Source organism: Malurus melanocephalus, unplaced genomic scaffold, assembly GCF_030028575.1.
Source record: "Malurus melanocephalus ecotype Western Australia unplaced genomic scaffold, MMel_1.1 scaffold_30, whole genome shotgun sequence".
In the NCBI taxonomy this organism is placed as follows: Eukaryota; Metazoa; Chordata; class Aves; order Passeriformes; family Maluridae; genus Malurus; species Malurus melanocephalus.
In genome coordinates, this window is record NW_026623262.1 from 2,196,078 (window position 1) to 2,203,742 (window position 7,665).

Here is a 7,665-nt window from a genome sequence, read left to right on the forward strand (position 1 = left end):
TACAGAGATGGCCTCAATACCCATAKATAACAGCATTCTTGGAATTTTATCCTGGAGACCATCTGAAASTGTTTGAAGCTGGGTAATCTCTGGTGCTTTGGAAAAATAAATTAATAGGGTAGTTCTCAGAGAGGGCAGAGGAAACTGTACCACTGTGAACCTTTAAAGCCATTCTAGTGCAGTTACTGAGAGAAAAGTCCTTTAAATGTTGAAACCTGAAACARTGGAGTCTAGAACAGAAAGTAATACAGGGCTAGTAATAGCAGGGTTATAAGCATTGTAGTTACAACACTTCCAACTAGAGATTTCTTTGTCTTTGTTGTTGTGTAGGATGTATAGCTCCAAGTGTTTATACTGCTTTAGTTTTGCAGTCTATGCAGTAAAGAGATCATACATTGTGCTGAAAATGAGGCCATGGGACTACTACCCAGTGGTAAAATCAAGTATGAAACAAACTTTGCCTTATCTTTGAGTGGATGTAATTAACTATACTACGAACCACATAGATTTTGTTTATGTGAGACTGAACCACTCCAGCTGCTTTATCATGTATATCTTCAGAGATTCTTGGAGTTCTGACAAACTGCATTTCAGATTTGCTTTTCTTTGATTTAATGGGGATATTCTTAATAAAACTCTTACAAATTGTGATTATCTATGTAGGATGTTTATCTGTAACTTCAGTTTTAAATAATCTCCAGGTGTTTCTACTTCCCTTTCCAGTTTCTTCAATGAGAAGACATAATTTTCCTTTTTCCTTCAGCRATGTCCACAAATAGGTTAGATTTTTTTTTTTGTGATAATCTATGATTATGGCAAGTATTTGGTATAGTCTATGTGTATCTTACGTTATTATGCTTCAGGATTTCTCTTGCTATGTACTGCCCCATTTTTTCAGCTGCATGCATGTATTTTCCAGTTTCACATTTTCATAATGAAGGAACTGGAACTGTACACAGGACTCAAGTGCAAAGAGATTTACGTGGGGTTGTAATGAGCTTTTCTGCTTTRTTTTCTGCATCTTTTGAAGCAATTTCTAACACTGTTTGTCTTTTGGACTACTGCTGAGTACCAAACCAATGTTTGCAGAAAACTACTCACAATGACTCCAAATAATAAAGGCTAATTTATAGCCCATTATTATGTATGTTTAGTTAGGGTTATTTTCACTACTGTTTACATTAATTTCCAGTTATTGACATAGACTTTCAGCCACCATGTCATTGCCCTGTTGCTCACTATTGTCAGATTCTTCTACATCTGCTCAGTCAGTTTTTGTTTTGCCTACCATGAGTAATTTTGCATCATCAGGAAACTGTGTTGTCTTTACACAAGTAATTTGAGGCAATTTAGGTGCAGAAGTGCTMATCCAGAAGTATTCTAAGCAATTCAGCCCTCAGGAGGACTCAAGAGGAAAGTAAATAGTGTTGGGTGGTCTGTTTCTATCAAGGAAAGGGGATGTTGATCTGGTTACCTGATGTCCTAATGGCAGCTGTGCTTTTGGATGCTTTTGGATTCCTGGAGATGGCTCTCCAATCTTCTGGCACTCCCCTACTCTAGGGCACATCCCTTTTCCATCTGCTGCTGCCTGCCTTTCTCCTTTTGCAGCTTGTGCCTGCTATGAGCCTGCCACTGCCTCCCAAGCTCTCCCTGTGCCCAATTTGTTTACTATCACACACTCTTTAATGCTCCTTGGTGCTCTGCTTCATGCTTTTTCTTCAAAGTACTGCAGTTCACTGCTTAATACTACTGTACTCACAGTTTTTTTATAATTCAATGAATTGGCAAAAAAGGCAAGGTGTAATATACAGAAATCCTTATTAAAAACATGTCTTCTACCTAAGCCTTGCCTAAGGGTAGTGTTTTGTCAAACACACACACACCCCCTAACAATAAATGACATCAATGAAACAACAGTATTACCTGTTACAGGAGAAAATTAAAAGTATTTTCTTAAGGTTCTGTTAGTAAATATTTTCAACACTCTTAGCTCTGCTTATCCTCAGCATATGGGTAGTAAGCAAACATTTAATTTTATATTTAGTAAACTTTCCTGCTGTCTGAATTAAAGAATGGGAATGACTACATTTATCTAAGAAACAGTTCTAAATAATTAAGACCTTAGAAGATGAGGGTACCTGTGTGTATACCTAGCACTTTGTCTTCCACCATGTATGTAACATAACTATTATTTTAAAAAAATGTTTAAGGTGTCCTTCTACATGTTTGTTTCTCTTTGGTTTAAGCATAGGCAAATTAGTGAAAAATCTCTGTAGAATAGCCWCTTAAGAATTTGGTCTCAAGATCATTAGAGAATATTAAAGAATAAGTTGTTCAGAAACAAGTGGGCTAATGACAACAGTTTTCTGGAATTTCCTTCTGGTCCCAGATGTTGAGCAGCCTCCTGTCTGAAATGGTGTTGAATGGTGACCTTAAGACACCTCTATCTCTTTGCCCTGWTGCTTATTTCTTTTGGAAGAAAAATAAGTGACTACATTCCTGCTATTATTAAATGTTTGTAAGAGACTTAAAAATCCTAACACTGTTAAGATCATCGAAGGACTGCCCGCTATGGCAAACGGTCTGAAGAAGCTGTGGGAAGCCCGCCCTGCCCGAATCTGGGAAATTGAACTGTAAGTTCTAAGACACCTGTTGGGAACTTGAGCTAAAACAAAGATGGTACTACTGTTCAATTATCTCTGGGCAAAAGAGAAATGAACAAGGCTGGGGTAGAAGAACTATCCACAAGGAAAGCCARCTCTGCAGTGTGCTGGGCAGTCAGMTCTGGCTGGGTGTGGYGGGGGAAGCCAGAGGCACTCATTTGCTGAGGCCAGGTTTGTGCACTCTTTCCCCCGCAGCCGAGGTGGGGCAGGAGCAGTTTTGGGGGTGCGGGGGTGAAGCCTGTGCTCTGCGTAGGATAGAGGGAATGAGCACCCACCCTCGGAGGCTACAAGCYGGGCTTTGAGCCACATAACAAGCCGTCCCTGCAGAGATGGGGTGTTGTTTTAATCACGCCAGTTGTCTGCCTGCACACAAGCTGGCCCAGTTGTGAAATTGCTGCTGCTCCTCCTCGGGGAAGGTCACATCCGCACGGGACATTCACCGGTCCGAGGTGGGGCGTCCCTTGTGCTGGACAGAGCTGGTTCAGCTGCGCTGATGGCAGAGGCAGCTCTCGGGCTGGGAGGGATCGTAACCCATCAAAGAGCTCCGCAGCACCCCCAGACTCACTTCTGAGGCCTTCCACCGAAGGACTGCACGGGGTCCACAATGTTGCAAAAGACAGTGTAAAATCTCCCATGGACACCCGAAGGTATTAACCSATGGAACTCTACATTTCATGGCCCGCTCCCGACTGAGAATAGCAGAAGAGGAGTAACGGGAGTACCATCTGGATCCATGAGTGGTGATATCTTTCTACCCCAGTGATGTCTTTCTGTGCTTTTCTTCCCTCCCCACTCCCCCGTCCCCTTCTTTTTTTCTATTTTTTTCTCTCTGCCACACCCCCCCCCCATTTACTGATAAATAATACCCATGCAATTGACTTTGGCATATGGTCTCATTTGCACCTTAACTGGGAGAGAGGCATTGCTCTCTAATGATCCAATCTTAATGTGTTCTATAATGTATATGGCTTCTTACTTAATCTTTCTGTGGCTTATGTATGAAAACTTGCTCTGACACCCGCCAAAGTCCCGCTTAATGATTTTGCTGCTCCAGCTCTTAGAAACTGAACACGAAAAAGAAAAAGATGCGTTAGTTAATTTCCTAACTTTATTCAACCACATTCAAAATGAAATGGATTCAGCTGAGAAAATRAAGCKYTTTTTTYCCCYARTAAGTTATCCTAGAAGTTACACAAAAAGTACTGTGTCAAGGGATCCTTCTGTGTTGGTCTGCTTTAATAGGAAAATGTCTCTGGCTTTTGTATACCAGAGTCCCCAAAATGATCCTTTGTTGCACAATGCTGCTGCAAAATCTGCCTGTATGAGAAATGGAGAAAACATAAACCAGCATCATGCAGCCTGTTTGTCTTTGCCTAAAGAATAGTGTAGGTTCAATAATGTATAGAATGCTGTAAATCTACTTTTTCTTCAGAAGCATTTGCCCCTTTCCCCATTCTCTTATTGGAATTTGCTGGCAGTGGCATCTAAATTGATTTTCTTGGACGACAAAATCTATTTCCAGTCTTGTTACCATGAACCAGAGAGCAGGGCTAAGTAAATAGTAGGAGTACAGTTTGCTAAAAGGCGCCTGAAAGCCATCTCCGGTGGGCAAAAGTATGCCAGCTCTGGRGACAGGGAGTGACCCGGCTCCAGCAGGACGCGGGTGCCAGAGGCAAATCACTCACCAGACAGATGAGCCGACAGCCTGTCTGCTCCACAGCAGAGTGACCTGTTCCACTCCACAGGTTCTCTACACAAGACAGTCCAGCTTCCCCTTTCCGAAGGTGTGTCTAAGCTATCAAGTATGTTGTAAAATCTGTGACGGAGGACCTACAGGGAAAACACACCACCACCACAGCCACCCTCAAAATAATACCCCAAAACAACCACAAAAAAAAGCCCCCCAAAACCAACCCACCAAAAAGAAAGGCCCCAAAAATCTAATACAAATAGATCAAAGGAATCGTTTCTACGGCAGCTTTCTGGTGCATGTAACGTTGTTTTTACAGCCACCTCCCATTATCGTAGAACAAAGATTGATCAGCTAACGCAGTGACCACTGCGGRAGGGTGACGGTGCGAGGCTGGGTGTCGCGCTTGTGTCACCAAGCCTTGAGGGTGGGGAAAGGCCCTTACGCTGCTGGTGACAGCCCCGTCCACCGGCGGTACCCCTTTGTCTGACACCATCCTCCCGCCCCTGGCACGGAGGTCCCTGTCGCTCCAGCACAGCTCCACTGTCGCCCACGTGCTTTGCCGTTCAATTCCAGCCCCGATGTCACGACTGAAGCCCGTCAGGCGGTCCCCGCCGCTGCCCCGTTTCTCCGCCGCGCCGGCGGCACCCTGACCCGGGGCTTGGCTCGGCGCACCGGGGCGGCTGCGGGAGCGGAGGGCGAGGTACCGAGCCGAGCCCCGGCGCCGCCCCGCCGCTGCGCGCACAGGGCCGCGGCCGCGCTGGGCTGAGCATCCCTGCACCGCCAGCCCCTCGTCAGCCCGGTCCCGGCACCCGTCCCCGGCACCCGTCCCCGGCACCCGTCCCCGGGCCCGTCCCGCTGCCGCAGGTGGGTACGGCCGGGCGAGGGCACCTTGGCCGGCGGGCGGAGGCGGGGGGCGGCGCGGCGGGGCTGCGGCGGCGCTGCCCGCCCCCTCCCTCCCTCCCTCTCTCCGTCAGGCGGGCGGGGAGCTGCGGCGGGAGGGAGCGGGAGCGGCGGGGCGCAGCCTCCCGGGCCGCAGCGGGGATGCGCCGCGGATCCCGGCCAGGAGGTGGGCGCTGAGCGGCGGCGCTGGGGGCGCGGTGCGGGGCCGGAGCGGCGGGACCGGCCGTGCGGGGAGCCCCGGGTCAAGGGGTGCTGGTGCCGGGGCTCGGCGGCCCGCGGGGGATGCGCGGTGCCGGGGGCTCCGGGGCTGGGGCCGGGGCTGGGGCTGTGGCTGTGGCTGGGGCTGTGGCCCGACCGTGGCTCTGCGGCCCCGGGGAGCAGCCGGAGCATCCGGACAGGAGGGGCCGGGCCGGGGTTACGTAACGGCATCCGCGCAGCGAGATGCGCCCCTGTCAGCCCCGGCTTCGCTGGCGCTCCCCGAGGTCGTGATTTTTTCGCCCTTCCCTGCAGAGCAATTTAAAATGCTCCAATGAATGGTGTGGTCTGTGAGATTCAGTTGCAGATTAGCTATTGCCAAGTTGATGTGCTCTTAGGATACCTTTTCGTTTTCGTTCTGTTTCTTCCCGAAAAAAGGCAGGAATGGCCTGTGTTCCCAATTTGCTAGCAAGGCTGTGAATCCCTTCCAAGTACTTTGAAGATGTATGGATTCATTAAAACTGTTGTTTGGAAATCATGTGTTTGCCAGAAGTGCTGATGCTGAAAATGACTGTATGACGTGAGTTTTGCCATTGGCTCGTCATTTCATGTCAGTTTGTAATTGCTGTCGTGTGCTTGGAGGATACATTGGTGATTTTCTTCCCGAAAGCTTCAGCAATGCAGGTGCTATGGACTAACAGTAACTGAAACAAAAGACCTTGCTGGGCTTCCCAGAGCAAATTAGGAAGCCAAGGTCGAACAGCAAACATCAGTGCAACTTGTATGGGGTAGCGTGACAGAACAAAAGTGTTCGCAAAYCTTATTTGAGAATTTAAGTGAAAAGTGTTCCTTAAATAGACTATTACTCAGTAGATGAAAAAAAAATTAGTGAAGGTGTGAGGAAATAGCTATTTTAGGACTACAATTAACTATATCAGCTCAATTTTAATGGAACTAGTACATTTAATGGCATTCCTAACAGATTTTCTGTTCTCTAGATGATTAACTTGCRGAATGATACCAGCTCAAAGATTAAAATCTCATCAAATATCTAATGGTTTCTGTACAGYGTAATTGTGTTTGGTTTATAATAGTTCTTTTCTACTAACCAGCCTTTGCCCATGCAGCTGTAGAYACTATAATTAGAGTTTTTTATCTTAGTGTAAATGACATGACCTTGACCTTTAGAGGTTTAGTAGATGTCATTGTTATGGATCTTATATATTTAGTGAAGCATCTTTATGTATGTATAATAAATAGGATTTTCTTTTCTGTTTTTTTTAAACTATACAAGGAGACTACTTTATCTTGTCTCCTTAGATAAATTATGAGAGATGTGTAAAATGCTGATTATTTAAAAACCCTAAAAGGTTTATATTTAAACTACTTTTTCTTTACAAGTACATGGCAAGATGTTTGTTTGGAAAACAATATTGGAGGGTTTGTTACTGAAGACTCCCCAAACATTTCCCCTTGCTACTAAGGGCTGAAAGAGGTCCCTTTTGTTGTACTGTAGTTCATCAAGCTTGCTTCTTCCACTTCTCATTAATTTGCTATTGGGGTCCCAGATCCTCTGTGGTGCTCAGTGCTGCACTGTTGAAGGCCCTGCTTGCATCCTTGCTTATTGCTGGCAATTTCTTGTTCTTATCCTCATCCTGGGAGCTTCTTCGTAAATGTCTGYGATGCAAAGATTGGTTTTCAAGTGCTTGCAGGAACATGTTTGGGGCTTTTTTTCCAACTGCTGGTGTCGAAGGGCTGTACTCTGTATATTTATACTTTTTTTTATACGACCATCAAAAACATAACTTTGCTCACAGGTGTGAGTGTTACTGTGCATCTGAGCCACCATTCATRCATTCATTCATACATTACAAAGCCCCCATGGCCATGGAAGGGTAAAGCTCTGTGATTTCTGTAGTTGGGGAGTTCCTTGCCTTGGGCTCTGTTGCAAGTGATGGTAGGCATGACACTGCTCTCCTTTGCCACTTCTTCCTCCAGTCCACTCTGGAGATGAAAGCAGAGGATGTTCATAGTTCTGCTTAATTTTCCTTTTGTGCTCTGGCATGTGTGTGAGATGAGCACATGTGTGCAGCCCTGGTGCTGTACATTTCAGCTGAGCCACGGTCTACCTATGGATTTCTTAGTGTGACAGAAGTGAATGGTTTTGCTCTTGTTTTGCCAAATACATGTGATATCAGCAGAGGTTTTTCTCTG

General features: G+C 46.0%; 1 protein-coding gene across 4 annotated transcripts in view; it reads left to right on the forward strand.

Moving 5' to 3' along the window:
* The first annotated feature begins 5,343 nt into the window (after positions 1-5,343).
* OSBPL6 (oxysterol binding protein like 6) overlaps positions 5,344-7,665 on the forward strand; it is an 87,514-nt gene continuing 85,192 nt past the window's right edge. For all 4 annotated transcript variants that reach the window (XM_057363726.1, XM_057363722.1, XM_057363724.1 and 1 more), the window contains exon 1: positions 5,344-5,422. The gene's annotated coding sequence lies outside the window, so the exon portion shown is untranslated. The remainder of the gene's footprint in view (positions 5,423-7,665) is intronic.